Raw genomic sequence first — 26,911 nt, forward strand, 5'->3', positions numbered from 1 at the left:
TCTGATAAATACAACAGACATAGGCGGTCATTCCGACCGTGGCGGTCGGCGGTGAAGCGGCTGTAAGACCGCCAACAGGCTGGCGGTCTTTTTTCATGAATTCTGACCATGGCGGTTACCGCCATGGCCAGCCGCCGCTTCACCGTTCCGACCGCCACGGCGGTAACGACTGCCGGGCTGGAGACCTGCGTCTCCAGCCCGGCGGTCATCACATACCGCCGGCGGTATTCCAACCCGCCTGACCCCGGCTTACCGCCATGGATTAAATGTGGTTTGGGACTGCCATGAAATCCATGGCGGTAAGCACTATCAGTTCCAGGGAATCCCTTCTCTGGCACTGATAGGGGTCTCCCCCACCCCGACTCCTTCCCCTACCCCCCCCCACCATCCCTGCCACCCCAAAAGGTTACAGGACCCCCGTCCCCACCCCGATCCCTAACATATACACACATACACGCACGCATTCATGCACGCACTCATGCACATACACACACCCCCCCGCATTCATGCACATACACCCCCCCCGCATTCATGCACGCACTCATGCACATACACACACCCCCCCGCATTCATGCACGCACTCATGCACATACACACACCCCGCATTCATGTTCGCACTCACACGCCCCCTCTACATACACACACGCACACCCCCATGCACACACACAACTCACAACACCCCCCCTACCCCCCTTCCCTAGCGGACGATCACCTTATCTGTTCTGGTGATCCTCCGGGAGGGAACGGGACCCATGGGGGCAGCTCCGCCGACACCGCCATGCCAACAGAACACCGCCACAGCGATTCACAGGTCGTGATTCGCTGGGCGGTGTTCTGTTGGCGTGGCGGTGGAGGTGGAGCTACATCCACTTCCCCGCCTGCCGCCAGTATGGCTGTTGGCGGCTCTTCGTCCGGAAACGGGCGGAGCGCTGCCAACGGTCATAATGGCTCGTGCGGAAGACCGCCAGCACTGGCGGTCTTCCGTACGGCGGTCCCTCGGCGGTCTATTGAAAAGACCGTTGAGGTCGGAATGACCACCATTAACACCAAAGCGACGCACAAGATTAGGAACCAACAAAATTAGGTGTGCATTGATTTTGTACCATGTGTAACAATACAAAGGCAGCGTCAACTTCACATAGATCAGGGCCAATATTCCTCATCATCTGTGTCAATTTTCAACCATACATCACCAGTATCTTGAATATGATATTGGGAGTAAGGGATGCAGTTGGTAACCTTAAGGGGTCAGTGTATATAGGTACACATGCAAGCCTGATCAAAATGATTGTCACCTACGCTGTGAGCATCACATCTACCTACAAATTTGTTGTTCCTCTCCCCCTGTGCCTCAGGGGGATGGCCATGCAATCCATCATCTCAACTGTCCAGGTCATCCGCCAAGGCATGCCCACTCATACATGGAGTCAGGGAGTGGACCATATGTTAGGAGGGCTGCCAGCTAGGAAGCTGGTATCCATAGGTCTATCACATCTACATTCATGTGTCCAGGTGTAGACACCCATCAATACCTAATCTGCCAATACTATTCCTTACACACCCATATCCATGCCAGCACACATCTGGCCTGGACCGCCATACACGCCTATTACATTCCACATAAGTATCACGTAAATGGAGTACAAAATATGGAGCACCATGCTGGGGGACAATTGCCCACCCAGTCCTACATATACATAACAAAACAGGGATGCACCAATTTGTGTTCAAAATGGTGCATCACTGTGTTGTGAGAATGACAGTGTGTCCCAGTGCCAATATTCTCACAGCAGTGCACTTCTTAGTCACATATGGGCCTACATGTGGCTTGTCATCACCTTGTTTACACGATGCTGCCCATTGAGCACCACAAGCCTCACAAGATATGACTCTCTGCTCGTTCATGGGAACCCTTAAATGGGATACAATGTCACCATCCAGCCTACTTTAATATCTGATCATTTGACAGCTCATCACTAGCATTGTGTGCAACACCCATGACTCACTCAGACAAAACCCTCAATCACTACACAGGACAGACATTATCACACTTACTGGGTACATCTGGGTCCTCAAATCTTGCCACTTCGCCGATGGAGTAGGGGGCAGATCCACCTGTAAAAACAGATGGAAAACCATGCTTACTGTCATATCACTGTCACTACTAGTGGACAACATATTACAGTGTGTACTATTTTAGAGGAGTGAGCTAGTTATCCTGGTGTAAGACAGTGCAACAGACACACCACTACAAACTCACAATGACACTGACACTCAGGTGAGTGAGAGCCACACATCTGCACACTTACACTGGGCCCTGAGACCCATGTAGTGCTACACCCTGCAACAACCATATGTGGCCAATCTATAGAAGATGGAACTTCATGGTATGAGGGGGAGTTGGGTGACAAATACATGACACTACCATGGTGCTCTGCAAGACAACTTACTCAGGTATTCTGGCTTGTCCTGCAAGGCATCCAGAGGCACTTTGTGATGGACATGCGGCTCAGTTATTAGTCTGTAATGATCAAATGTTAAGTAATCCATGACTGATGTGGCAAAGTTGCCTGATGGTATCAAATTCCCCATTGCCAGTGCCCCCTAAGGCGGGTAAGCCACCTTTGCTAACATAATGGCAGGGATCGTGTGTGTGACATGAAGACAATGACAATGTAGCGCTATACATGGATTGCCCTACTTTGTTGACACAATCCAGTTAAATATGGTATGCTGGCAGTGTCTTGGTGTATCATCCATTACACTATGCTGGGGCATAGGTGTTGCCATGGTGTGACTTAGTGATGGTTCTGCATGACTCACCAAACATCTGACCTTCATTGGTAAAATGGTAGGACATGTGAACTCCATGTCTAGACTGGCACAGTTAGACTTCATTCTGGTTGCATGCAACCTGTCCACAAGCACCGCATGCAGCACTCCAACACATCTGCTATTTGATTCAAGAGTGGTGAACAGTAAATAGTATGCCAATGGGAGACTCACCAACAGGGCCACCGATCACCACACCAAGATGGTCAAGCAGATCCTGCTCCCTGGCTACCAGATCTGCTCAGAGATGCTTGAGCTGGTACTTGTTGCGGCTGCTGCGAAACACCCTCTTCAGGTGGTTGAGCACATTGCCCCACTGCAGTTGCCTTGCCTACATCCGGTAACTTTGAATTACACGGCCCCCCGTCTCCAACAGTAATTACAGGTAGCGGGCTACCAGCCACATGAAGCCTCCCAGCTCCTCCTGCCCCATCCTTGTCAACCTCCCCCTACCAGACAGATCTATCAGGTACAGGTTGATGAAATTAATAAAAATAAAAAAATGAATAGGAAGGAAACCTAACACCCAAAAATTAATCCCAACTTACCCAACTTATCATCTATCCCGGAAAGACACCTCACAGTACAAGTACAATGATAGACACAAAAAAACACACAAATTTAGTGACACTGGGACAAAGTACAGTCAAAAATATGAAAAACACAACAGGAGGAACACCACAAGATACAATACTGAGCAAAAACACACCACCAACTCCAGCATACAACCACACAGTCAAAAGAGACACAGACTGTAAAGAGAAAGTGAAAGTACACCCACTGTAACATGCCTGTAAATAGGATTTCCTATTACATCACTTCCTGTCCCCGTTCGTCACGTTTTCTGTTATGCATGTATTTATTTGCCGTATGTGATATTTTCATATTTAAGATGCATGACCTACGTGCGTCTTTTTTTTTTTACGCATTACCTTTATGCGTCGAATTAACAGAAAATCAGCATTGAGATGAGTGCGAAGGTGGAATTCATGCTAAGGGCCCATGGGTCACATACTTTGCATTTGCAGATGTTTTCGACACATTTGCATCAATTTCTTTGATTCTATTCCTGATTGCGTGATTTTGTTCCATTGTCTGTGGATACACCCTGTATCAACTTACAAATGGAATGGGCTGTGCTGCAGTGTGGCATATTGTGTATGGTCACATGTGGTAGTCCATGCAACAATGTGATTTGGGTGTGATTGGTCTGTTATACCAATGTGTGTGTTATAGAGTCAACAGCATGCAAATATTTGCACGGCGTGCATATGTATGCATGTGTGACAACAGTGTATCCACGTATGTATGGCAATCAGTACTATGCAACAGTTCTGGTATGTAATTGTGAATTGTGTTTACTTATGTGATGTGTGTAGTTGTCTTACAGAGCATAACATTTAAGATGACATACATAGCTCTGGCATTGTTGATGATGGCTGGTGAATGCTATCTAGGAAATGTTACTCAACAACTGTCTTCATACAGTATGTAGATCTTGAGCTTATGGTGACTTGTGTGTGGACTACACATATGTCTGACATGTGTACATATTTGGTACATACTGTGATTGATACACTCTGCCTACATTCCACCCATATCATGTTTTGAACACAAATGTGTGAGTAAACTCATTACATTTAGTGATGGTTGTTTTTGTGTGGTGGACCTGCAGCCCTAGCTGCATATGTTTTCATCCATTCTGATGTGCATTCCACAGACATGTCCGTGCAAAGTGTGAGGTCATGTGTACCTTGTGTCAGGAGTGGGCCCTATGGCAGTAGCAGGACTGATTTCCATGGATGTACTACGCAGGCCCAACTTCTTCCATTTCTTGTCATACCTAGGCTCATCATGATGACCATTGTGTCACATGCTCCATGCAGCCATTGCAACTCTCACACTGAGTTGTGACAGTGGTCTGTTCAAACATTACAGTCTCACCAAATTGTGACATCCACTGCCTCATGTGTGGGGCCCTTGTTTACCTATTTGGACATGTTGCAGTTGTGTGTGATGAGCTATTGTTGTACAAGTTGGCAACATGGATGTAATTCATATGTTGTGGTCCATAGATTGTGTCCTTCAGTTGTCACATTCAAGTGATGAGGCTATTTGTGATGTGTGTGATGGTAGCAGTACAATCTTACGCATCACGTGATGCAGCTACAGTTTTTTTCAGATTAGTGTTTGTAACATGCTCCCTGAGGTTAGACTAACAATCCTGAGGTATTTGCTGTGGAGACTGAAGAGACCAAAGCCGGATTGTGTGAATAAGTGAGGTGTTTATTGACAAAATGTACAAGGTGAGTTACATGATTATTAAGTGAAGAAGTTCTCAACGATGTGCAGCCTGCGGCGTATTCCAGTAGCTGTGTTGTGCTGTTCCCCCTAATTTTCTTCACCACCATCGTCCTCCTCCTCCTCAGGAAGGTCATCAACCTGCTCATAAAAGAGGACGTTCATCCGCACACATATGTTGTGCAGGATAGCACGTTATTATGATCTTGCAAACGATGTGTGGGGCATATAGGAGGCTGCCTCCTGTGATGTCCAGGCACCTGAATATGGACTTCAGGATGCCAAATGTGCTCTCCACAATAGTCCATGTCCTCCGATGTCCCTTATTATATGCACACACTGCTGCTGTGCTTGGGTTGGGAAATGGGGTTATTATCCACCGCTGTATGCCATAACCCTGATCTGCTTCAAAATATTAAAGTAAGTTGTTGTTAAGGCTTGCAACAGGTTTGTCATGTAGCATGGCAGTTGATATTTTGTGTTGGTTGTGACTCATATGTGTTTGTGGTATGCTGTGAGATCCTATCCTTGTGTAAGGTCTCCTCAGCACTGGGTTGTTGGACATGACAATCTTGTGTTTGGCTCAAGAACCTGGGACACATGATTTGGATTCCAAACTGATGGTCAGCATGTATGTACCATGCATTTTGTAGTGCACCTTCGTATCAGTGTGCTGTCACTAGAGGGGACATGACACATCCTCACAACACAATGGGGTCAGATGTGGTGGCAACACGGTAGCACTACAGAGCCTGGACATCCCATATATTTTGACATGTGTGATTGCAGATGATGTGCTATACTTAGGGCCTTTGAAATTGGTAAGTGACAATGCACAACACGTATCCAAGATTGCCTGCAGCATCCTGCTAAATTTAGACTATGCAAGAATGCCCCATTTGTGACATGGTACCAGGCAACACTTTGTTGTCCCCTGTGTCAGTTGCTCATATGCAGCCATGCACCCAAACTACCTACCTTGCACCAGGGTACTTGGCTAGCTGTCTTGTGGAGGTGGATGTATCTGTGCAGGAAGGGACATCGCCCTATAGATATGCTGTTTTGATGGCAAATTGGCTCTTTCTGTGTGTGCAGCAGTATGCAGCATGCATTGGTGGCCCAATCATCTGAGTTCAAAGCACAGTCTACTTCCTTAATGCAACCTGAAAACAGCATCCCTGGGGTGGTGTTTGTTGTTGGTACTGCCTCAGGTTTTAGGTGACACATAGATCTGCATCAGCATCATCATGCTATGTATCTTGTGGTGACAGACCTGCAACAACACACATTGCACACCCCTTCCACGCTACATACTGCATGGGAGGGTGGCCGGTTTACAATATGGCTTCGAGTCATTAAAAAATGGTCATCAGCAAAGTTGTACATACAGTGCAAGCCATGACAATGGCACTGTGGACTTTTACATAGGTCCCTTGGTGATCCAGAGTGGCAGCTAATGTTTGTGGCAGCCACGAGGTGTCCAAGGGTGTGTATCCCATTGTTACAGGATGATCAACATAACTACCAGTGTCTCTCCTATCTTCCAACACATGAATCAGCATTTATACTGTCAAAACATGCACAGTGCAGGCTATGAGATGGGGCTCAGCTACTTAGCAAATGTGTCCCTTGGCACATTGCATGTGAGGTCAGTGATGTCTGTATGCTCCTACAGGGTCCCACTATGGCATCCATGATCTGCACTGTCTAACAGCGACTCTGCCCCATGGTGGGCCATTTATTGTATCTGGTACAGACATGATGGTGTTGTGGGTCAGTAAGTGTGCATGTGAGGTGGCACTACAGTAGGTGTGGTACCACTTATCACACATCTGGCACATGGTATGTGATGGGCATTGATCTTGTATTCCTTTGTGTGTGAGCCAATGCATCAGGCATATGTCTCTGCACACTACAGGTAAGTCAGGTATGTGTTGATGAGATGTAGTTGGTATAGGCAGTAGTTATCTGGTATTTGATGTTTGTTCTGGCAATGATTTGCACGGCATGACTTGAGGGATTTGTGCTTATATGGAACTTACATGACATGGGCATTGTCTGTGCCATTGACATGGCTTTGCTGTTCTTTGTTTGGTGTACTGTGTGTGAAATGTATGTAGTAGGAAACATGTGGGCACTTATTGTGGTCTGTGTAGTTCTTCTGTTAGCAAAGGGTACATGTCTGCACCTGTCCTTCACGTGGTGTGCCTGTCAATTTGTGGGTGTGTTATGTGCATGTGGGTTTATGTGTTTGTGGTGTGCACTGATTGTGCTATACTGCAGCATGGTGCATACGTGTTGTTACCTGCAAATCTGTGTTACCCTGTCCATGTGTTAATGTAGTGGTTTATGTCTTGTGTGTCCTACAGGGTTGGTGTGTTGTGTGTATATTGCTAGGTTTGTTGACTTACTCACAAGGAGGCCAGTTCCAATATTGTCTATCCTGGAATTGTTAATTGATCCTGCTGTGCCAGAATATGAAGGCATCATGGACACTCCCAGGATACTTGGCCAAAATGTTTATGAATAGTCCCCGGTGGTCCACTATGGCCTGCACATTAATGGAATGCGTGTTCCTGCGATTCCGGTATAAGTGCTCGGTTGCTGCAGGCGGTATGAGCCAGACATGGGTGCAGTCAATTGCACCGAGCACATGCGGGAAGCCATGGATTTGATAGAACTCCTGTTTATTCTCCTGCTGCTTTTGCTGGGTGTGGGGAAGTTGATGTGGCGGGTGTCAGGGAGATTATTGCGTCTAACAACTTTGGCAGGAATGCAGAGAATGACGGCTGTGACACATGCAACCAGGACACCTGTTGTTTGGAATGAGCGACTTGCTAGCATGTGAAGGACAGCTAGCAGCTTTGTCACAGGTGGTATGTTGTGTGGGGTCTGCAGGCTAGCTGTGATTAGTGGCTCAATGTGGTGCAACAGGTGTAGTATGGCTTGCCGGTTCAGTCTGTAGGTCGTAATGATGTCCTGGTCCCTGAAGCCAAGGAGGGTTATCCTGGTTCTGAAGACCCTCTCCTGCCTTCTGCGTTGCCTCTGTGGGCCGCTTTGTAGTGGTGGTGATTGCTGTAGTTGTTGTTGTCCTCTGCGTCGTCTCGCAAGCTGGATCAGTATCACCTCCATCTTCTCCTGTGGGTTGGTAATGTTGCTTCTGTGTGTTCTCCTTAAGTATTGATGAGTTTGCCTCATTTTAACGCCTGCCCTAGGCGTTAAATTTGGACACAAATCGTTATTAATGTCATTTTTTAGGTCCGCCTCCCACCCGTGCGTCATTTTTGCCCGGGTGGATAAATATGGCGCTATGAGTTTACAGTCATTTTTTGGATGGGAATGCCTACCTTGCATCTCATTGACGCAAGGTTTCACGCATCCGAAAAATGACGTTAACACTAATATTTTGACGCTAGACGGGTTTAGTGTCACAATATAAATATGGTGCTGAGTTTGCGCTGAATTAACATAAAAATAATGACACTAATTCAGCACAGAGGATAAATATGTCTCTCACTTCGGTTGAGAAGAAAGTCCTTGTCTAACTTATTTATGCAAATGTCATTTTCTTTCAGTGATTCCCAAATGATACCTCACCGAAACTAACTTTGGTTAGGAAGATAGTCCTTGTCTAACTTATTTATGCAAATGTCATTTTCTTTCAGTGATTCATGTTCATTGCTTAAATAAGGCAAACTGTCAAACGCTGCTTCCCCTTCCATCCCCATAAAGTGGAAGGTCTTCCTTTTGGCAGTCAAATGTGTGCCACAGACTTAATGATAGAGGGAAAACACTTTTTTTCCAGTTTGACCACTTGACAGTTGGTTTACCAGACACTGACAAATAGAAAACTAGAACTGTTTTGTTGTGCATGATGAAAACTCCAAACACAAAAATGCAACAGTGCACACACAACACCAGACTAACATGGAAGAAAAGGTTCCATAACTATTAACCATCTATGAAACTCCTGGGAGCAGAACAATCTGCAGTTTCTGCTCCAGTAATTTAGAAATAGCTCCACCTGTGAATATCATCACATCAAAATTTCGCTACCACTTTTGGGCTCCAGTCCTAACAGCATCCACCAGAATATTGCCTTTCCTATCCAAATTAGCAGTCTTAACATGGATGCTTCTGAAGACTGTGTATTATTCTTGACCTGCACAAGTTCAAAAAGATGCAATCCAAAACATTCTTGACACAAGGCATCACAGAAGTGGTGCATGAACAACAGACCTTGCATACCTTACTTCCATGGAAGAAAAGCTGTTTGAGACAAATTGATCTTGTTGAGCTCTAACAAATCGAAAGAGGTTATGGCCATTGTGAACAAATACCTCTTGCAATCAGAGCATCCCACTGGACTTCTTTCCTGCTTTGAGGAACTACTTGAATCTAATCATTTGCACAGGGTAACTACAAACCTTCAATAGGCTGTTATCCTAGCTTCTGGAAAATGCTCCACCAACAGAAGATCGCTAAGCTGCCCACAGTTTCGCAATCTTCATCAGCCAATGAAGCAAAGCAACCCCATTCTTCGTCTCACCTGAAGTACAAACCATGTAGATGACATGAGGACCATCAGGCTCACAAATGGAACTGCTTAAATAGTCTTGTCCATTACTAATAAAGGGATTGCCTCCTATGTGCTGGACACCTGTATTGATGGGAACAGCTTCATCAGAAAAAGGTGGAGAAATTCTAATTGATCACAGTTGTACAAAGGGAAACATCCCCAACCACGACTACCGAACAACAAAGTTAAGGCACAGAAGAAGGGAGTCGGCTTCGTCGGAGGGTGCAATCAGGTAAGTGGGGCTGAGGCTGTTTTAGGAGCGGGTGGAGGGGTCAGGCATTTTTAGTTTTAGGGGCAGGGGTGGTGGGGTTGCTTTAGTTTTTCGTTCTGTATTTTTAGTTTTTGGGGGTGAGGGGTTGAGGTAGTTAAGGTTTGGGGCGGGGTCAGGGTATTTTTAGTTTTTAGGGGCGGGGTAGTTTCGTTTTTAGGGGTGGGGGTTGATTCCTATTCTTGTACAAACCATGTCCTATTCCTTCTGTGCAACAGAGAATACAACTCACCGAAATAAACAATTAAGGGGGTGATTCTGAGACTGGCGGGCGGCGGAGGCCGCCCTCCAGTCTTCCCCCGACAAAATACTGCTCCGCGGTCGCAAGACCGCTGAGGGTATTTTGAGATTTGCCCTGGGCTGGCGGGCGGCCGCCAAAATGCCACCCGCCAGCCCAGGGCAAATCTACCTTCCCACGAGGACGCTGGCTCCGAATGGAGCCGGCGTAGTGGGAATGTGCGACGGGTGCAGTTGCACCCGTTGCGTATTTCAGTGTCTGCTTTGCAGACACTGAAATACTTTGTGGGGCCCCCAGGGGCCCCGCGGCACCCCCTACCGCCATCCTGTTCCTGGCGGGAGACCCGCCAGGAACAGGATGGCGGTAGGGGGTGTCAGAATCCCCATGGCGGCGGAGCGCGCTCCGCCACCATGGAGGATTCTCCCGAGCAGCGGAAAGTCGCGGGAGACCGCCGACTTTCCGTTTCTGACCGCGGCTGAACCGCCACGGTCAGAATGCTCGACGGAGCACCGCCAGCCTGTTGGCGGTGCTCCCGTGGTCGGTGACCCTGGCGGTCGGAATGACCCCCTAAATCTTTAATCCAGCTCACACTATGAAAGCCTCAAAAACCTAAAATGACATATGCAGCAAAGCCAGAAATATTCATCAGACAAATATCCATCGTTGCTCTAGTATACTTGCATGTCCTGGGGTGTGTGCACTTCGATTTCAGAACGTTTTAAGAAAAATCCAGTTTGTGGAGCAATGCATAGTTCTCTGCAACGCACATAACAATATGTTCCAGAGCAATACTTTATGAGTCAGTTAGAAGGGGGATGGGAGCACACTGCCTCCCATCACAGCACAGTTCGCCACTTTGAGGGTGATAAATGCAGTACATAGTTTGCGCTTTCTTGAATATTATTTGTAGTTTTTCACCACACACTATCTTACAATATTTGTTTGTTCCTATGTATTTTGAAAAGTTGTTCCTTGCTCAGTTAGAGTCCCACAAAAGGTGCTGCATGCTATAAGCAATATTTAGGAATCTTATTGTAAGAAATTGGGTTATTGGTTGAGGGGGGTTAAACCCTTCTTAAGCAACAACCACAATCCTTGTTAGGATGAACCACAAAAGTCACTAAATAAACCTGTGCTTAACCCTCTGATAGCTTGGCATAAAGGCAGTGAGGCTTAACTTAGAGGCACTGTGTTAAGTATTTCTGCAGCACACACAGTAATAAAGTAAAAATACAACATGAGAAAGATAACAAGCCAATAAGAAAAATCGGAACAATTGTAATAAATAAAATGAGACCAAAATGACACAATGCAGATCAGTAAGAACCAGAGATATTACATTTTAAAGGTTTAAGTAAAATTGTGCCAAGAAGCAGAAAGTGCTAACTGTGGGAATCTGGTTGTGCTGGACTGAGACAAAATCACATGTTCAGGCCAACCACGATGGAGTGCAGACTGGGCACAGGCCCAGGTTTGAACTTCAGAGGATTGTACCTTATGTCCTTGGTGCGAGGTATGAGTGGCACTGCTTTCATAGGCTTTGTATCGTCGGTTTCGATGAGGCTGTGCAACTACACTTTGCATCGCTCAACGCGGGTCCGATGAAGCTTTTGCTGTGCATTGAGGCTTTGAAGGGCTTTTTGCCGGATTTGATAGAACCTTCAATTAAGCCAGGAGGGGGTCTCTCATGCCAGCTAAGGGTCCAGTACCGTTGGTGGCATCTCTTGGGGGAGCAGGCAGGACACAGCCAAAAATGAGTGGTTAAATGGTTAGGACAAGAAAATGTCAAGTTTCTAAAAGTAAACAAACACAAATGATGGACGGAATATAGAACCAAGCAAACTTTCACCCCCAGTCACAGATCTGGATTTAATCCATCAATTATTTTGTTCACCATGCCACCCCAGCAGTCTTGGCCCTGTTCTCCATGGGAACAGTCCAGCCCAGAGTGCCAGGCCAGGTCCTCCCTGGACCGGAAGCAAGCATCCTGGGACCAGTTCCAGGGAATTACCCTTCATCCACCAGGCTAGCTTGAATCCAGTGGCATAGTGAGATCGGGACCCAGGTCGGGGCATACCCGGTGCACTTAGGGTGACAAAGGCAAACAGACACAATTGATGGAAGGAATGCAGAACCAAGCAAACATTCACACCCATTCACAGATCTAGGTTTAATTTATCAATTATTTTGCTGGCCATGCCACCCCAGTTTGGACCCAGCCATATGCAAATTAGTCTTGACCCTCCATCCCGAATTCCCAGGCCAGGTCCTCCCTGGACTTGAAACAAGCATCCTGGGACGAGTTTCACGTTATCACCCTTCATCAGCCAGGCTACCCCATGGAAACAGTCCAGCCCGAACTGCCAGGCCAGGTCTTCCTCGACTGGAAGGAAACAAGCATCCTGGGACCAGTTTCAGGGTATCACCCTTTATCAACCAGGCTAGCTTGAATCTAGTGGTATAGTGAAATCAGGACCCACGTCTGGGCATACCCGGTGCGCTTAGGGCGACAAAAGCAAACAAACACATATGATGGACAGAATGTGGAACCAATTAAGCAGCAACCCCATTCGCAGATCTGGTAGTTCAGGCTAGACTGTGCCCTGGGGTGAAAAAGACTAATTTGCGTATGGCTGGGTCCAAACTGGAATGGCATGGCAAGCAAAAAAACTGATGGATTAAACCCAGATCTAAAAAATAAATTGGGCTGTTGGAGGAGAATATCAGCCAGGGAGCCAGAATAGGCTCGATCGCCGACACACATAAGGTCCACTCATCTCTAAATCTGCAGGTGGACCATGAGTTTGGTAGAGAGGGTACTCTGTTGCCGTTGTGACAGAATATCCTCTCCACCAAACTCTAAATCTTCCCCTAAAACCAGATGCCAATGATCATTCCCCAGCCTGACCAAGAACCCACCCAACAATACTGCGAGAGTGCAAGGGCCTGTGTCCATTTTCAACCACCTGTTTTTTCTCCCAGTGAGAGGCACTGTCAGTCTATTTCACTCAGCACTTCCTGCCTCTCTGGTTTCTCCATTGAGCTTTGCTGAAAGAACGCATAAGGACCTCACAATCATTACTTTATACCACAAGACATTGCCCTTCACAATAACCATCCACTAATGACACACCATTAACACTGCAGCAGTAACCCTGGGCACAGCCTGACTAATGCACTATTAACATTATAACATTGATACAGAATGCATGACAGTAGTGTTGTTGGTCAGTTCCAAAACCGAACTGCCTTGTATTTGAAAAAAGAAAGCTGACAACAGTATCCCAATTTCCCACAGCTCTGATGAGTATCAAAAACCTCTCTTTTTAAAAGAACCAATTTATATAAGTCCCCTAAATTTACATCCCTGCTTGTTCAAATCATCCGTCATCAACTTAATCTGCTAATCTGGGAGCCTCGTGCCCTGACCTTTCAGACTCCCCCCTTGAAACCAACATTCCGGTTGACATTTACTAACACTTTGCGCCACATTTGCATCACAAGGTGATGCAAACCCTGCACAAAGTGTGGGGATTTACTTTCCAATTACTACTTAGTGTCAAGGGGCATCTAATGGGTGATTCATGGGCGTTAGCATGAACATGCCCATGAGTTTTGATGCAAAGTCCTACCTACTAAAAAATGTAGATAGGGCATTGCACCAAAAATGTATGCCTCTTTGAGGCAGGGGTAAGATTTGAGAAGTTTTGTTTTCCTAAATGTTTTCAACTTTGCATGTGTGCTGCACTGAACAGCACAGATGTCCGGTGGCTGAAGTATTAAAGCATAACAGTTGTGCTGAAAGCAGAATGCAAACGCCCTTGCACCAGTAGCACTGGAACAATTTTCAGAGTGGGGCTGCTGCTGTTAATGTTATATCAGTGAGGTCATAGGGATTATGAAAAATCCAAGCATCATACAAAAACACAAGTGTAGCAAATGTGCAATGCCCGTTCAGTAGGAGAGTGATAAGCGTGTAGTATGTATCTGGTGGTGCATTTTGGAGGACTGGTGTGGTGGTGCACTGTAATTTTTCAGTTGAAAGGGCCATTACATTTGCGTAGACATACAGTTTTACTGGTAAAACTTTGTAGCGCACAAACAATAATGTGTGGAAATTGGGTTTCAGCAAATATTTATCATTTGAGAATCACCAAGTAATGTGTCTTGATTTGTTTGGATCCTATCAAAATCTTTGTTACCATCACACTTCAGGATTACAAAAATGTGTTTTATTTGTTATTTCCTAATTGCTGATATATTTTGAACTAGATGTATAGTTCATTTATAGATATTTAAATGTTGTTGTTTTAGAAAAAACTAAACTGACATCCACAGTCTTTCATTTCACTTCCTGTAACCGAGTGAGATTGTCACCAAAGTCCTCTCGCTTTGTAGTTGATGGAGCGTGGATGGAAGCAGTGGTCAGTCTTCACCCGATGGATCTTTTAATTCACTACGAAGAAAGGGAGTTCACAACAGGTTAACAGTTTAACTTTCGTGGAGGCCATTTGGCCATACAATGATGACCAGGATTCTGTATGTAAAGTTTAGTAGGTTTATTACAAATCAGTAATCAATCCAAGTGCATATCCTAAAGATAAAAAATCAGAACTAGCAAGCTGAAGTACCGAAATAGTTCAGTCTCAGTAACTTAAGGCATACAAAGAATACAGTGACAACAATACAGATACAAAGAAACAGCAATTGCCATTCCTTAAAATAATTTGGATCACCCTTTCTAAACATGAACAGATTTAAGGGTCATCTAATTCAAGTTATAAGCTAGAGTAGGAAGGTCTCAAAGGATTCGGGACTAAAGTAAGGAAGGTGGCAGCATAATGAAGACTCCAATAAAAGTCTTCCAGAAAGAGTAATCAATATTTAGCAAGAAGCTACACACTCGAAAGGACATGGGGAAGCAGAGAGGTCTGAACTTTCAAAGTCAAAAGGAATCTGCCAGCGTGTATAACAGTGTCAACACTAATTTAAAGCAAAAACGTTCCAGGATCATCCAGCTCTCTCAACACGTCATCAAAACCCAATTACTTCTCTTTCTCATAGTGTGCATCTGATTGATTTTCCCAACCCACAGACCTCGAATGACCAAATTAACCTTGAGCATCCTCGTTCATGATACGCGATGAATAGGCGGCGGCTTCTGCTCATTAAATCGTCCTGTTCTTGCCAAGATTTCCCTTCTCAGGCCTCTCTATCTCTAATACACAATATTCCTTTCTCTAGCTATGAAATCACAAAAGCGCACCTGCAAAGAAAAAGAAACATGCAGTGCAAGGAAAAATATATTTCACGTTAAGAAATAAAGACCTAGTCAAGCTAACTTTACTTAATTATTTTTAGGACTCCTGGTTTTATGGTATTTATTTTTTTAACATTTCCATCTTTATTTCTCCATATTTGTTTTTTGGCCATCTCATTGGTTTTTATCCATATTTATTATGTGTTTTGTGAACAAATTAAGTCAGAACTTGTTTATATCCACATTTATTTAACCAATAAATATGCAATTCTACTTTGATGCCTGGTTGGTGGCAGGTTCAAACACAATAAATAGCTAAATAAAATAAAACAATACACATATATGAACATTCCAGCATTATACAACAAATATATGTTTAGATATGCATTGGTTTAAGGAAATCTCAACCAGTTGTTTTTAACTTCCCCATCCTATGAATCTGCTCAACTGTTGGCCGGACGTCATGAATAATAGCACAGAGAGTCACACAAAAGATGCCCACTTTTCTGTATTTTTCTGCTTTTAAGAATAAATACAAAAAAGAAAAACGTTATTTTTATTTTCTGTCTGTAGTTATCTGTAAAAATAAGTAAAAACTGAAAACTGGGAGCCTTCGAATACACACGTTATATGTGCACACATTGTCAGAATAAATGCAAAACGTAAATAAATGAATTCATGATTACATAAGCAATGTACATTCAATAAATGCAATGTATTTTGAAAAACAAATGTAAATGTGAATAAGAACTACAAGTCTTCATGTGAAGCTAAATATTAGAACACACGTATATAAATCTCTAGTTCCTACAGTGAATACACCTCAGTAATACGTTTTGGTGCTTCACTTTACTTCAATAATCCTAAGGCACACAGGTCGTATGGTGTCAGTTACACGTGTGTATTGCTTCTGTGAAGGGTAGGGGTGAATCCTAATTTGCGCTGCTCAACAGTTAGAGAAATAAAAATAAACACAATCTTCAGAATAAGGAGCAATTTATCAGAAGACACAGCTTACATTTGACCTTTGTCTTTGGCCCGTGAAGCAAATGTGAAAAGTAAACAAAAAAGTGAAAGGCATCTTTATTGCTCAATCACCTTGTGTACTCCATGTAGGAAAGTACCATCTTGCCTGGCATGTTACCCCAATTTTTTACTGTATATATGTTTGTTTTTGATGTGTCACTGGGATCCTGCTAGTCAGGACCCCAGTGCTCATAAAGTGTGCCCTGTATGTGTTCCCTGTGTGGTGCCTAACTGTATCACTGAGGCTCTGCTAACCAGAACCTCAGTGTTTATGCTCTCTCTGCTTTTAAAATTGTCACTGCAGACTAGTGACTAATTTTACCAATTCTGATTGGCACACTGGAACACCCTTATAATTCCCTAGTATATGGTACCTAGGCACCCAGGGTATTGGGGTTCCAGGAGATCCCCATGGGCTGCAGCATTTCGTTTGCCACCCATAGGGTGCTCAGACAATTCTTACACAGGACTGCCACTGCAGCCTGAGTGAAATAACGTCCACGTTATTTCACAGCCATTTTACACTGCACTTAAGTAACTTATAAGTCACCTATATGTCTAACCTTCACTTAGTGAAGGATAGGTGCAAAGTTACTTAGTGTGAGGGCACCCTGGCACTAGCCAAGGTGACCCCACATTGTTCAGGGCAATTTCCCCGGACTTTGTGAGTGCGGGGACACCATTACAGGCTTGCACTACATATAGGTCAAGACATATATGTAGCGTCGCCATGGTAACTCTGAACATGGCCATGTAACATGTCTAGGATCATGGAATTGTCCCCCCAATACCATTCTGGTATTGGGGGGACAATTCCATGCATCCTTGGGTCTCCAGCATAGAGCCCGGGTACTGCCAAACTGCCTTTCCGGGGTTTTCTCTGCAGCTACCGCTGCTGCCAACCCTCAGACAGATTTCTGCCCCCCTGGGGCCTGGGCAGCCCAGTCCCAGGAAGGCAGAACAAAGGATTTCCTCTGAGAGAGGGTGTTACACCCTATCCCTTTGGAAATAGGTGTGAAGGGCCTGAGAGGAGTAGCCTCTCCTGGCCTCTGGAAATGCTTTGAAGGGCACAGATGGTGCCCTCCTTGCATAAGCCAGTCTACACCGGTTCAGGGATGCCCCCAGCCCTGCTCTGGCGGGATGCTGGACAAAGGAAAGGGGAGTGACCACTACCCTGACCAGCACCTCCCAGGGGAGGTGCCCAGGCTCCTCTAGTGTGTCCCAGACCTCTGCCATCTTGGATGCAGAGGTGTGAGGGCACAATAGACAGCTCTGAGTGGCCAGTGCCAGCAGGTGACATCAGAGACCCCTTCTGATAGGTGCTTACCTTTCTCTGTAGCCAATCCTCCTCTGAGGGATATTTAGGGTCTCTCCTGTGGGTATCTCACCAGATAACGAATGCAAGAGCTCACCAGAGTTCCTCTGCACTTCCCTCTTCGACTTCTGCCAGGGATCGACCGCTGACTGCTCTAGGACGCCTGCAAAACTGCAACAAAGTAGCAAGAAGACTACCAGCAACATTGTAGCGCTTCATCCTGCCGGGTTTCTCGACTATTTCCTGGTAGTGCATGCTCTGAGGGCTGTCTGCCTTCACCCTGCACTAGAAGCCAAGAAGAAATCTCCAGTGGGTTGACGGAATCCTCCCCGTGCCAACGCAGGCACCAAACTTCTGCATCACCAGTCCTCTGGGTCCCCTTTCATCTTGACGAGCGTGGTCCCTGGAACACAGGAGCTGGATCTAAGTGTCCCCGACAGTCCAGTGGCCCTTCTGTCCAAATTTGGTGGAGGTAAGTTCTTGCCTCCCCACGCCAGACAGTAATCCGGTGTACTGTGTGAACTGCAGCTGCTTGGGCTTCTGTGCACTTTTGCAAGACTTCCTTCATGCACAGCCTAGCCCAGGTCCCCAGCACTCTGTCCTGCATTGCCCAACCCGCTGAGTTGGACTCCGACTTCGTGGGACCCTCTTTTGTTGTGCTGAGTTCACTGTCGTGCTCAGATCTTCTGAATGCCTGTTCAGGTGCTTCTGTGGGTGCTGCCTGCTTCTGCATGGGCTCTCTGTGTTGCTGAGTGCCTCCTCTGTCTCCTCTTCCAAGGGGCGACCTCCTGGTCCTTCCTGGGCTCTGGCAGCACCCAAAACCTTCAACTGCAACTCCTGCAGCTAGCAAGGCTTGTTTGTGGTCTTTCTGCATGGAAACAACTCTGCATCCTCCAGCACACCATGGGACATCTTCTGACCAAAGGAGAAGTTCCTGGCACCTTCCGTTGTTGCAGAATCTTTGGCTTCTTCCAACCAAAGGCATCCCTTTTGCACCTTCATACGTGGTTTAGTGGGCTCCTGCCCCCCCTGTACACTTGTGTGACTCTTGGACTTAGTCCCCTTCCTTTACAGGTCCTCAGGTCCAGGAATCCGTCTTCAGTGCTTTGCAGTCAGTTGTTGTCCTTGCAGAATCCCCTATTTCAACTTTACTGTCTTTCTGGGGTAGTAGGGTAACTTTACTCCTACTTTTCAGAGTCTTGGGGTGGGGTATCTTGGGCACCCTTAGTGTTTTCTTACACTCCCAGCGACCCTTTACACACTACACTAGGCCTGGGGTCCATTTGTGGTTCGCATTCCACTTTTGGAGTATATGGTTTGTGTTGCCCCTAGGTATATTTTTCCCTAATGCATTCTATTGTGTTCTGCAGTGTTTGCACTACTTTTCTAACTGTTTACTTACCTGATTTTGGTTGTGTGTGTATATTTTGTGTATTTTACTTATCTCCTAAGGGAGTATATCTTCTGAGATACTTTTGGCATAATGTCACTAAAATAAAGTACCTTTATTTTTAGTAACTCTGAGTATTGTGTTTTCTTATGGTATAGTGCTAAATGATGTAAGTGGTATAGTAGGAGCTTTGCATGTCTCCTAGTTCAGCATAAGCTGCTCTGCTATGGCTACCTCTATCAGCCTAAGCTGCTAGAACACCTCTAATCTACTAAGAAGGGATAACTGGACCTGGCACAAGGTGTAAGTACCACAAGGTACTCACTATAAGCCAGGCCAGCCTCCTACACTCCAGCATGGTTATTTTTTGGGGTGCTCGAGGACCTCCAGCACCCCTACTTCTAGCACATATGCCTTGCACTATGGTGTAAGGGTGTGTTTCATGCATGGAAGCCAAAAGTGCACCAGTACAGAGCGAGAGGAAAACAGCACCATGTTTTAATACTTATAACACCCTTCTGCTCTGTCCTTTTCACTCAAAATGCATTGCCTAAAATGCTAGTAAATATCCTCCACCATTTCTTGATACATATGCCACACCCACAACATAAACAACCAGCAAAACAAGGCACATTTTTACACTTTCTTGAGGATCAGGCAGAAAGCAACATGCCAACAGTCACAGCTTTCTCAAAATCGGGACAGCTTGAACTGTTCCCTGCACTATAAATAAAATACCCTCTTCTCTACAGAAACCGTTATGAATGCAGAGCACTCATCAATTAAGTATGTGTGCCTCGAATTTCCGAAGAACAATAAAAAAACTTCTAGCTTACGCGTCAAGAATTTTCAATTCTATTAAGGACACAGAGGCGAGGATTATGCTATCTCTCTCTTTACTGTCCAAATACAGCAGCCAATCAGTTAACAGTAAACAAAATAACTACACATCCCATGATGCTAAAATATAGTATTAAATGCCCCAATCACCAACCATGACCTCTGTCCATATCTAGCATGACCCCAAATGTCACTAACTCTTTCTTTGTCAAAGTCAGATAATCCTTAAACTTCCGAAACAAAACTTCTTACGTAGGTGCTGATCCATCGATCCTCCAAACCAGATCTCGAAAAACCAAAAGAGCTCAACAGGAGCCAGGTGTTGCGAAAACTTCCAAGAAACTGAACCATATATAAATGACTTCATCTACACACAAACGGATAGAACTTCAGGTTGTCTTCTGATCAGACCCTAAAACATAAAATAATAGAAGGTAATATCTCATAAGGTTAACCTAGTCAATAATACTTTGAATTATCTAATATATTAATAAGGGAGGGTAAAATACAAACAATACAGTATCAAAGTGATATACATATTTTTGAATATATGACATAACAATGTATTTAAGGGAGGGATAATCCTCGCCTCCGTGTCCTTAATAGAATTGAAAATTCTTGACCAGTAAGCTAGAATATTTGTTATTCTATTTCAGGACCGGAGGCTCCGATTATGCTCGTTTAAAGCTGTCCAATCACCACAGTAGCAACATCTACCACAGGTTTATGATCAAATTTAAGAAACGTAGATTCGGATGACCAGTCCACTGCCTTCATAATGTCCTCCAATCGAGAACCTAAGGCATATGTCTTGGAGGCCATAGCCCTTCTAACAGAATGAGCTCCAAATTGACTGGTATCTATACCTGCTTCACCCATTAACCATCTCATCCATCTTGATAGAGTGGCTGAGGAAACTGGCTTAAAAGGTTTCTGTAAAGAAATTAGTAACTGACCATTAGCAACCTGCCTAAATTCATCAGTAACCACCTCATAATCCCTTAAACATTGAACTACACACAGTTTTGAATTATCCAGATACATTGGATAAGTTACTGACCTGCAATTAGTTTTAGTTCTTCTGGTAATATTAAAAGTAACACCTTCAGGAGAATACACCCTACCAGCCAAATCCAATGCCTTGACATCCAAGACTCTCTTACATGAAATCGGGCATAATAACATAGTCAGTTTTGCTGAAATCTGTTCATGAGATAAATATTTATTGCCAGGCCACACATCTAAATACTTTAAGAAAATATTCACATCCCACAAGACAGAATATCTGGTTTGAGGGGGTTAGCTAAACAAATACCCCTCAATAATTTACAGACCAGAGGATGTTCACCTACAGGTTTACCATCAATATGAACACGGCCAGCTGAAATGGCTGATCTAAAATTATTAATAGTTCTATAAGCCAAACCTGAACCAGCCAGTTCTGCTAGAAAGTTTACAATCAGTTCAACGTCTGACTCCATGGGATTAATACCCCTTCCATCGCACCAACCATTCCATCTGCGCCATGCTGAGGAATATCTTTTATGAGTTCCAGAGTCCCAAGTTTGCTTGATAAAATCTGCAGCTTGCTGCAAAAGACCTGGGAAATTCCATCTCGACCTGAAACCATCCAAGCCATCAATGTCAATTTCCCTGATATTATCAGTGGATGTTGAAGGCCTACCGGACTCCAGAGAAGATCCTGACGAGGAGCAGCGGGCGAGCACAAGCTAACTGCAGAGCAATTGGGAACCAAGGTTGAGCTCTCCAAAATGGAGTCACCAATATAATGTCTGCTTTCTGTCTCCGAACTTGAGGCAGGACCCTGGGTATCAACAGAAAAAAAGGAAAGGCATACCCCCAAAAGTGGGACCAATCCTGAAGAAAGGCATCTGTCGCCAGAGCAAGAGGGTCCAGGTGTCAGCTGAAGAATTTTGATATCTGAGAATTGAGGCGAGATGCAAATAGATCCACTTCGCAAGGGCCCCATTCTCTGAAAGAAAATCATTGGATCCAGTTTCCAGTCACTGGAATCCATCAGAAATCTGGAATTCCAGCCGCTATTGTATTCTGGACTCCCGGGAGATACTCTGCGAGGACAATAAGACAATTTAGACAGTAGTGCCAGAAATCCTTGGCAATCTCTGCCAGGATCCTGGGCTTCGTCCCCCCTAGCTTGTTGACATACCGCACCGCTGAGATGTTGTCCATTCTCAGCAGAATGCAACAGTCCATCTTCTGAGGAGAAAGACTCTTTATGGCAAAAGAGCCCGCTAGGAGTTCCAGACAATTGATATGAAGAGTCTGTTCCAACCTTGACCATCGCCCCCCAGCCACCATGGAACTGCAACGGCCTCCCCAACCCCACCGACTGGCATCTGATTCGATCACCACCTCTGGGTGAGAGCCGAAAATGGCCCTGCTGTTCCAAGCTTCCATGTGTTGGAGCCACCAATGAATTCCCGACTTGACCTCTGTGGTTAAAGGAATCAATTCCGAATAACTCAGACCCTGCTGCAGATGTCTGATTTTGAGTCTCTGCAAAGCACGGTAGTGAAGGGGGGCTGGAAGGATTGCCTGAATAGATGAGGCCAGAAGACCCACTATTCTGGCAATGTTCCATAGAGAAATAGTCGGACTGGACAATGCAGACCTCAGCTCCCTCTTGATATTGCGAATCTTTTGCGAGGGAAGAATTAGTTGGGAGCGAACTGAGTCTATCTTGAAGCCCAGAAACTCTATCACTTGTGTCGGTTTCAATAACGACTTCTGCACATTGAGAAGGAAGCCCAAGTCCTGTAAAAGACCGATAGTCCAGTCTAAATGAGTCAGAAGAGAATGAAGGTCCTCAGCCATCAATAAGATATCGTCCAGATAAATAATCAATCAGACTCTCTAGGTCCTCAACCATTCCATTACTGGTCTTAATAGTTTAGTGAAGCACCGAGGGGCCGACTACAGGCCAAACGGAAGTGCATTGAATTCCAGACATTGGCTCTACCAAAGAAATTGCAGAAATCTCCTGTGAGGAAGGAAGACGGGAATCGAAAGGTAAGCATCCTTTAGGTCCAGGCGGACCATCCAGTCTCCTTCTAATAGAATATCCCTCAACATGTGGATCCCTTCCATTTTGAATTGTCTGTACAATATCCAATAGTTGAAATCCTTTTAGATTAAATACTAGACGATGACCCCCTCCTTTTTTGTCCACCACAAAAATGGGGCTACAAAAACCAGAAGGGTGAAGAGCTGAAAAATTTACTGCTCCTTTGTCTAACAAAGCCCGCACCTCTACGTCTATAAAAATCTGATCTGCGTGGGAAAAAGTCATTTGAATAGGAGGGGATAGTTGTGTTGGAGTACCGATAAACTCTAGATGAAAGCCCAAAACTGTCTGAAGAATCCAAGGATCCCCAGAGATGTTTCTACAGTTATCTAGAAACAATCCCACTCTGCCCTCAAGAAGTACCTGAGAATGGGGAATTATGCTCACCTGAGCAACCAGCTTTCTGGATTGCTCCTTGTTGTCCCCTACGGGGTCCCCTGTGAAATCTGGGACGACCTCCTCTGGAGCGAGTGGGGTAGAAAGTAGAATCGGATTGGTCTCCATACCAACCACCCCTTCCTCTGGGGTAATAGTTTTGAGGATTTGACAAAGCTCCTTGGCCAGGCATACGTCCTCCATAACGACCAGCCCTGACAAAAAGGCCCAGTTTAAAAATGTTTCTAAGGGACATTTGCGCCTTATCCAGAGAAGAAAATGTAGAACAAAACTTGGTCAGCTGCTTGATAGAAGTGGATCCAAAAAGAAGTCCGTCTGCAGCTGGGCCTGCCTCCGAAGAGGCTAAATCCACTAGTTTCGGGTCAATAAGCATGAGGATGGATTTTCTGCGTTCCGCAGATCTTGCGCAGTTGGTATTGCCCAGTTGACAAATGGCTCTCTCAGCCCATCCAATCAGAACATCCGTGTCTACAGGAGTGTCAGACTCATTAGCAAGAAAAGCCATATCTAGGATTTTAGTTAATGGACCTGTCAAATTGAGAAGTTTATCCTGGCAGAGGCGCGAAGACCTATCCAGTCCTTTCTTGGGATCTTTTGCAAATTTTTTCATGAAAATTACCATGGTGGGGTAAATTTCAGGAGTGTAGGACACCTTATTGTCCAAATCTGGTCTAGGACATTCTGCTCGAAGGCGCGACCGTACCTCTTTGTCAAAACTCCGTCTACTATTGGAGTGTACATATTGTGCCACTTCAGAGGACGGCAGCCAATTGGATGATCGGGGGTGTACAATCTCAGTGGGGTCAAAATCCAACACCTGAAGAGGAGACATCTGTTTCTTTGATTTTTTACTGGGACCCGGAGCCTCCGAGTCATCGGAATCCTTAGAAGAAGAATCCTTATCCGAGGAGGATGGGGAGAAGGTAGAATCTTTTCTTGAACTATAGTTATGTTCAGCAACTCGCTTATTGCGCAGTTTTTCACATAAGTCAGCATGACAGTCCCCAGAAGGAGCATCGGGTCCTTCTAAATTTTTTGATTTAGACATGGATTTAGTTTTAGTCCCTTCAGAAAGGGGTTTCTGTCCGTGAAGCCAACTTTGGGAGCGTGCGAGTCAAAAAGTTGGCCCGAAAAGGGTCCAAACGCTCACACAAGGGCATCATCAACTGACTGTTGAACCCTGGTATCAACGGCCTCCACCAGGATAACCTCTAGCTGGTTACCAATGTCATCAGGGAAGTACCCTATTCCTGTTCATTCCATTGAGCCATGATGTTACTAAAGTATCAAACAATAGTATAACTATTATTGGGGAAAAAAAATAATAAGAAGAAGAACAGGGGGAGTGTAAAAACCCCTTACAGGCAGAAAGAAAAAATGTGGAGCCCAATAAGACGTGGAGGGAGCCGCCTGTGAAACACTCTAGGCCAAGCCAGGCCAAGCCAGGGAGCACATGGGCAAAACAGAAAAGGAATCTCCGGTGTAGCACGTGCTGCAATCACGAGCCGATCTCCGGTAAAGTGAAACCAAAAGAATTGGCTCGTAAAACAGCGCATGTGTATGAAAAAACTAAAAACAGACTACGCGCAACGCGCGTAGCACGCTCCCGCTCCCAGTCCACCAAAAAAAGGGCACAAAAATTGGCACAAAGCCAATAACGTAGTAACGCATGAAGCGCTAAAGACCATAAACAAGCGAGCAAAGTCACGTCGCCGACAATAACAGCAATAGACAAAATTACATGGCATTAGGATATAGGGCCTCAAAGACCGCCAGGGCTGTTTCGGCGATTGTATTTGGCAAATTAAGACCGTGGCGGTAGCGCCGCGGTCTCACCGCCGGGACTGGCGGTTTCCCGCCATGGTTGTCCCGGCGGTTTTAATCCGCCAGGGCAGTGCTGCTTGCAGCGCTGCCCAGGGGATTACGAGTCCCCTTCCCGCCAGCCTGTCCATGGCGGTAGAGACCGCCATGGACAGGCTGGCAGGAAGGGGAGTCGCGGGGCCCCTGGGGGCCCCTGCTCTGCCCATGCACTTGGCATGGGTAGTGAAGGGGCCCCCATCACAGCCCCACTCTGCTTTTCACTGTCTGCACAGCAGACAGTGAAAAGCGCGACGGGAGCAGCTGCACCTGACGCACGGCCGCAACACCGCCGGCTCCATTAGGAGCTGGCTCCCATGTTAAGGCTGACATTCCCGCTGGGCCGGCAGGCAGAAACTCTGTTTCCGCCCGCCAGCCCAGCGGGGATCTCATAATGTGGCAGGCGGGATTGTGGCCACATTGGCGGCCGCTCGGCGGTAAAACCTTGGCGGGCGGCCTCCGGCACCCGCCAAGGTTGTAATGAGGGCCATAATCATTAACAAGAGGAAAAAACGAATAGTACTTATCTGCTGCGGAGCAGCAAAGAAAGAGGAAGTGACATTTGGGGTCATGCTATTTATGGACAGAGGTCGTGGTTGGTGATTGGGGCATGTGATACTATATTGTAGCATCATAGGATGTGTAGTTTTTATGGGTGAGCGCAAAGCGCTCGTCCATAAAGTAATCTCTCTTTGGACTTCAAACCACGCCCAGGTCACGTCAGTCTCTTTCATTGGTTCCTGGGCTTGCTCTTTAAAATCTGCTTGCTTTCATTTGTGAAAGACACGCATACATCATGCCTTTTTTCTGGTGTTTAGCCCACCTACACAGCACCGGTAAACTACTATAAACATACCAGGTTCGATGTTTTGAGCCTGGTTTCTGGATTACTCTATCTGTTATTTTTCCCCGCAGCGCGATTGCGCTGGGGTTTACATAGCGTGATTGCGCTGTATTTTCTTTTTTTCTTTTAATTTGTGTGGCAAGAAAAGTTAGGTTAGGAGTTTACAACGCAAATAGCTCCAACTCGAGCAAATGCGAGCCCCATTGCATTGGAAATGCTTGTTTTGTTTACTATTAACTGATTGTTTGGACAGTAAATAGAGAAATAGCATAATCGGAGCCTCCGTCCTGAAATAGAATTCTTCTGGACTTGTGAAAGTTTAGTAAAGCCAGCAAGGAATCATCAGATGTAATTTGCTTCCTGCCACGGAGCCCTATTTACAGTCATCAATGGAAGTGATGTAGAAACTGAAGACGTGTCACAGGCTACAATAAAGGAAGGTCACGTGCTCCAGCCCACTCCCGGCGGAGCCCTTCTCTCCCAGGATTGCTGGTCACCTTTGACTCCCCTCACACTACTTCCTTTCCTTGGCACGTGCGCTGTTTGACTTGGAGCCTGACGTTCAGAGTTTCCCACACCCCTTTCCAGGAAACCCAGAACGCCGAACTAACTTATTAGGAGGGGAGCCCAGGAGAAGCAACACGGACCAAGACTTCATA

Source organism: Pleurodeles waltl, chromosome 11 (assembly GCF_031143425.1).
Source record: "Pleurodeles waltl isolate 20211129_DDA chromosome 11, aPleWal1.hap1.20221129, whole genome shotgun sequence".
Classification (NCBI taxonomy): Eukaryota; Metazoa; Chordata; class Amphibia; order Caudata; family Salamandridae; genus Pleurodeles; species Pleurodeles waltl.